Source organism: Phasianus colchicus, chromosome 1 (assembly GCF_987193195.1).
Source record: "Phasianus colchicus chromosome 1, bPhaCol1.hap1.1, whole genome shotgun sequence".
Lineage (NCBI taxonomy): Eukaryota > Metazoa > Chordata > Aves > Galliformes > Phasianidae > Phasianus > Phasianus colchicus.
In genome coordinates this window covers 188789303-188795089 of record NC_143436.1, presented here as the reverse complement: position 1 = coordinate 188795089, position 5787 = coordinate 188789303, and the positions used below count along the sequence as shown (strand labels likewise).

Genomic DNA, 5787 nt, shown 5'->3' with positions numbered 1-5787 from the left:
CTTCCCTACATTTGTCAGAAGCCACTAGAGGCAGCTTCTGAACAGTTCACAATTCGGTACCTCAAGAACCTTTAATCCGGCCCCTTGAAGCCACCCACACAACCCACATGGGAGCATTTCTTCTGTTCACTGTTGGCTTTGGCCTCCACCTTGACCCCTGGCCTTGCAAACCCTGCTCCTGGCACAGCTAAATTCAGCCCGCACAAAGTATCCGAGCTGAGGTCCCTTCTCACTTGGCCACCTGATACAGCTGCCACCAGGCCCTTTCTTCCATAAAGCAACATAATTTCCTTCCCTGCAGGTGAAAGAATGGTATTTAATGAATCCCAAGATAAACGACAGCTGCCAATACCTTTTAAGGACATAATATAAATTAGCTGTTGCTCACACAAAGTTATTGCATGCATAAAAGGTGGTGCTAAATGAAAACAAAAGCTGTGAATCAAGACTGGTGTTTTTGGTTTTGTTAGAATTTGCAGGTAAAACTGATTGAAATTAATTTTAGATTTATAATGCCCTTTCTTCAATGTCAAAAAAGTTGTGGTTTTGTTTTAATTTTGATTTGGAAATGAACTTTCCTTTGCGAAGAACCAGTGGGATTGTTTTATTTTGGGTTGCGTTGACCCTGGTAGAGGTACTCTACTCTGTTAAGCTGAATCTTAAATTTGCTTTTTAGAAAATTGTTACCCTGCATTCCAGCATGAGATGGCAGTTTGAGATGTTATCATCTCTGATGATCTAGAGGTCTCCAAAGGGCAGCTTCTTTCCTTCACAAGACAAAATGGATTTCCTTGTGAGTATACTGTATGTTTCAAGGTAAAAATCATCTGACTCTGGTGCATCATAAAAGATGATAAAGCAGTCTAATTTGTGAAAGAGAACATGGGCATCACTCTCCTGAGATACAGTGCCTGTGTGGTAGGCATTATAATGGGTAACATCCTGCAGGTGTATGAAACTAATTCCAAACAAAGTGTGTGAGATCGTATCAGCAATCAAAGTGAGGCTGTTCAGAGGTTCAGCGGAACTTCAGTAAAAAAATTTTATTCCAAATGAGAATGCCAAAATACAATTTTCATATTTCTGGAAATCTTTGTAAAATTTTTCTTTAAATTTTTTGTCAGCATTCAGAACACACATACAAAAAAGTAAAAACTGTCATGTCTGTTTTTCCTTCAAGAAGAGTTACAAATTTTGTTCTCCTCTGAGGGTAATCCATTATTTGAAGATATAGGTCCCCTGACTGTAGTGCTGCTCATTTTTGTATTGCACGTTGACATAAAATGCCAGTATATGCCAGGAGTTTCAGACAAATGTATGAATTGCTACCCTCTTTTTCTTCTTATTCTATGAGTTCTCAAATTGTAAGCCATCTTTCATGAAGAGTATATGTGCACGAGTTTCTCTTTAAGGCTTCTGGATATTAACAATTTTATAACTTACCTAATCATACATTCCATCTATTTCATGCATCCTGCCACTCCTGTGGCTTTCAACTTCTTTCAGTTCTGAACTCCTAAGAGGTTTCCTGTGGAAGCACAGACCTCTGAATACTATTTTTTTAGCCATCTGAAAAAAAGCCCTATATTTTATGGTTGCCCTCTGCCCTTAGAAATTTTCTATGGGCTGTCAGGCCAAATATCCAAATATCTACCATAAAACCCATATCTGTTGGACTGTTATTTCTCTCTCCCGATTGCATATTAACACTCCTATTTATAAGAAATATATATTCTTTGTAAATGAAAAGTTAATCTCTGGCCAAGGAATTCCAAAAGAAAAACCTTTACCATGATCACCCTTCCCAGCTTTTATTGGCTTTGGGTCTTCCAAGATTTCCCAATAAAGACTACTGAGGTCTTGTACTCGTTAGTGAGGAAAAAAAATTATTAATCAAAAGAAAAAACAAACCTGAAACTGTGAACATTAAAGTTTCTAAGGAATGTGGAGAACCAGAAGATGAGAAATTGCTGGGAACTAGTTTGCTCAGTTTTGTATTTTCCTTTACACCACTGCATTCAGTCTACTCTTCCAGCCACAATTGTTTTCTGCATTGCTACATATGTATTTTATATTAATATTTAAAGCGCTTTATATTAATATTATAAGGGATTGATATTAATATTAAAAGGGATTTTTGAGCTCTTATACTCTATTTCTTCTTACCCTGAGGACTCTGACTAAACGCTTGTCTGAATCAAGACCACACTGAAGCAATATAAACTTTCCTTTGGTGTCCATGTTGGGTATCTCGGCAGTAGAACTTTGAGGTACTTGTGAGACCTCTGAGGGTACACAGGGCACTATATATTGCACAGCCAACGAGAAATTTGACTAGTGTGACTGAAAATGAAATGGGAATGATACATTTGTGCATTTGTTGTAAAAAGTTTTACAAGCTATGACTGTTCCCTTGTGTCTCCTTCCCTTTGATTTTTACTGTGTGAACAGCAGAATACCTAAAAGATCCCAAATAACCTGCCTTTTGTGCACTTGTTTTATGAAGAATCCTTTAAACTATGCTGTAGATGATGCACAGGTTCATTTTGTGGGGTTCCAAGGACTTTTGTTTTCCCTTTTGGGTCTTTTCTCACAGAAGAGTACTACCATATTGGCCAACAAGGAAAATGCTTGAAAATATCTCTGTATGCTGACTTCCCCTGTTTTAGTATAGCAGTGGGTATATCCTGTGCTGTGATTTAACTCAGCAGATGGCTGTGCACCACGCAGCCCCCAGTGGGATGGTGGAGAGAATTGGGAAAAAAAAAAAAGTAGAACTCTTGGATTGAGATAAAACTATTTATTAAGATGGAGAAAAGGAAAATAATAATTATGAAATATATATATATATATCTAAATACATACACACAAAGAAGTATACAAGTGATGCACAAGCTATTGCTCACCACCCACTAATCGATGCCCAGCTATCCCCTTGAGCACTGGAAGAGCAAGAGATGAACTCCCATCCCTTTCAAAACTCCTCCCGCAAGACGTCATATGGTATGGAGTATCCCTTTGTCCAGTTTAAATCAGCTGTCCTAATTCTGTTCCCTCCCAGTGCCTTTGGCCATTCACTGAAAATGACCTTGGCTCTATACAATACTGCTTAGCAGCAATGATAAACAATGATAACAGTGTGTTACCAACATTGTTTTTCTCCTAGAACTAAAACATAGGATCGTACCAGATACTCTGAAGAAAACCAGATACTCTGAAGAAAACATTCTGTCCCAGCTGAAACTAAGATACCCTTAGAACCCTCTATCCCTCATTCAGTCTATTGATGTCGTCTGTAGCATAAGATATTGTTGATCTCAGTGTCCTTTATTTCTTAATATAAGACAGTTATTAACTCTGGGCTGACTTCCTGAACTGTGGGAAGAACTTTCAAAGCTCTGGGTGCCCTTCATTATAGCCACTGGGAGCAGCCAAGTTGGTTCAAAGAGGACACTGGAAAAGTATTTTGCTCTCCATTGCAAAGAGAATGTCAGAAAGCTCTGCTGCTTCTTCCCTTTGTCCAAACTTAGAGGGACAATTTGAGATGTGGTGATGTTTGGAGACATTCAACAATCAGGAGGAACCATGGTTCAGGTACCTATGTGGTGGCTGTCATAACTTGTCACAGCTCTTTGAATCAAGGATATTACATGGAGTAGGAATTGGATCCCTCAGAATGTGGCTGTGAGGCCTTTGGCAAATTCTCTTCAAAGGGAGTACAGACTCTGTCTTTGCATTGGCTCAGGACTCTTCAATTTTGCAAAATGAAAATATGAAAAATTGAATGGGAAGAAATCCAGTTTTGAAGCTCTCAGAAGGGAATTGCAAAAGAACTGATCTGTTTTTAAAAGCCTTAATTCCCCCGAAGCTTCTGATTAATTTATTGAAAAAGAGTTAATAAAAGATGTAACCAAACCCAAATCTGTTGCTTTGGTAAAGAATGTATTCAGGATGAAAAGCCCAGAGTTACGTCCTGCCAGCAAAGAGAACATTTCAGCTGTCACTCGAGTAGGCACCTGTCACTCCCATCAGAGCAGGAGCAGTGTGATTTCTGGCCTAATTTCTAGAACATCAGTGCTATCAAATGGAGATCTGGGTCCTTGGATGCTGCTTCTTTTTCTGTGTCTGACTCTATGAAAGCCTGAAGAAATCTGAAGTCATTCCTAAGTTTGTTTCTGTTCCCCAGGTGCTTCTTTCCACAGTAGTGGCCTGGTCCTCATGTACTTGCATGATGCTCTGACCCATTTTGAATAAAGTAATCTGCTGATAGGTAAAAATCAGAATACTGTTTCCTGGCTTTTGGACTGAATTGTTGCTACTGCTGAAATGCACCACCCACTGCCTCACTGTGCTCATATCCACTGTTTGGTCTCCATAAACATTCAGCAAGCATTGATGAATGTCAGTGGGTGCAATTTTTTCCACACCGAGAAACTGAATGACAGACCTTTGCTTCATACTCACTTCTATGCAAGACATCATTCTGTCAGACTGCCCCTCTGCTGCCATCTGTTGCACAGCCACAAAGTGTAATCTCATATTGATGGAAAGGCTCAGCATCTACTGCCATCCCACCAACATCTGCCTCTGATGTCACGGGCCAATATAATAAAATAGGAAGCATTACTTTTGAAGCAGTTCTTGTATGAGGACCAGTCCTATAGACTCCTATATATTAAAAACAACAACAAAAAAAACAAAACAACCAACCAAAAAAGAGAAAAAAAAAAACAAACAAACCCTCACTCTTAAATACATGTATACACTTAAGTCCAACCACATTTAAAATACTCTCAAATAAAGCATATGCCTTGCCAAATTAAGGTTATAAATACGTAAGTTAGCTACTAGATTTCAGATTGTGCTGCTTGGGTTAAGTATAATGCTTCATGCCAAAGTGAGGGCTACCAACCTGTGTGAGTGTGATTTAAGTACACCCACCAGATCTGATCTCTTATGCTGCTTCACGTGAAAAGACACCAAGTTTTTGATCCCAGATGGCCTTAGACAAGAAGTGCTTGAGCCTGAGCTAGGATGCAGGAGTCACAGACCTGCATCATCACAGCTTTAGGCACTTAACTGTGGGCAAGGCACAGCTGGGAGTTGTTTAGTTCAAATAATGTGTCACCAGCCTGATTGTTTCTTCAGCTCTTGTCCCAGGTGCCCAGAAATGAGTTATTGGTGTTTTTGCATGAGGGTGAGCTCTAATCCCATGTCTGTCCTCCTCCAGCAATACTTCTAGCCAAGCTGTGGTTACTGGAAAGCTGCAATGACAACAGCTTCTTGTTATCAATATACAGGTATATCGATACACATTTTGTATGCTCAGGATGTCACAGCAGTGCACATCCTTTATGTTTTATACTTCAGCATATCAGAATGAACCTTTTCTGCATGAAGAAGTATCAGAGATTAGAAGTGAAAATGACCAAGCAATGCCTTTAGTAGTCATTAACTCATAGGAATGGCATCAATAAATAACACGGTGACAATAAATATGGCAACAAAAAAATGATTTTTGTTGTAGCTTGTGCAAAGTGTGATCTCAGTGCTACTGCTGTGACATGCGCAAATATTTATAGCCTCGTTCATAATGTGCAATATATGGCACAAAGATGAGATGTGCTTTACCAAGGTCAAGGACTCAGCGGGAAGGAGGAAGCTGTACACAGGACCAAGCATCCTGACATCCATGTGTGAGCACTTGTGATTTCCCCAGGATTTGGTCTGTTCCTCTGTAAGGAAGGAAAGGATGAGATTTCCAAGCCTCTTTGACACGTTGATTGT

The 5787-nt window shown here is 39.4% G+C and overlaps 1 long non-coding RNA gene across 1 annotated transcript; it reads left to right on the top strand.

The window, feature by feature from the left end:
* The first annotated feature begins 407 nt into the window (after positions 1-407).
* Positions 408-4591, top strand: LOC149920326 (uncharacterized). Its single transcript, XR_016471753.1, has 3 exons — positions 408-479; positions 677-793; positions 3167-4591. It is a non-coding gene; the product is annotated as an uncharacterized LOC149920326 (long non-coding RNA).
* Positions 4592-5787: the final 1196 nt, after the last annotated feature.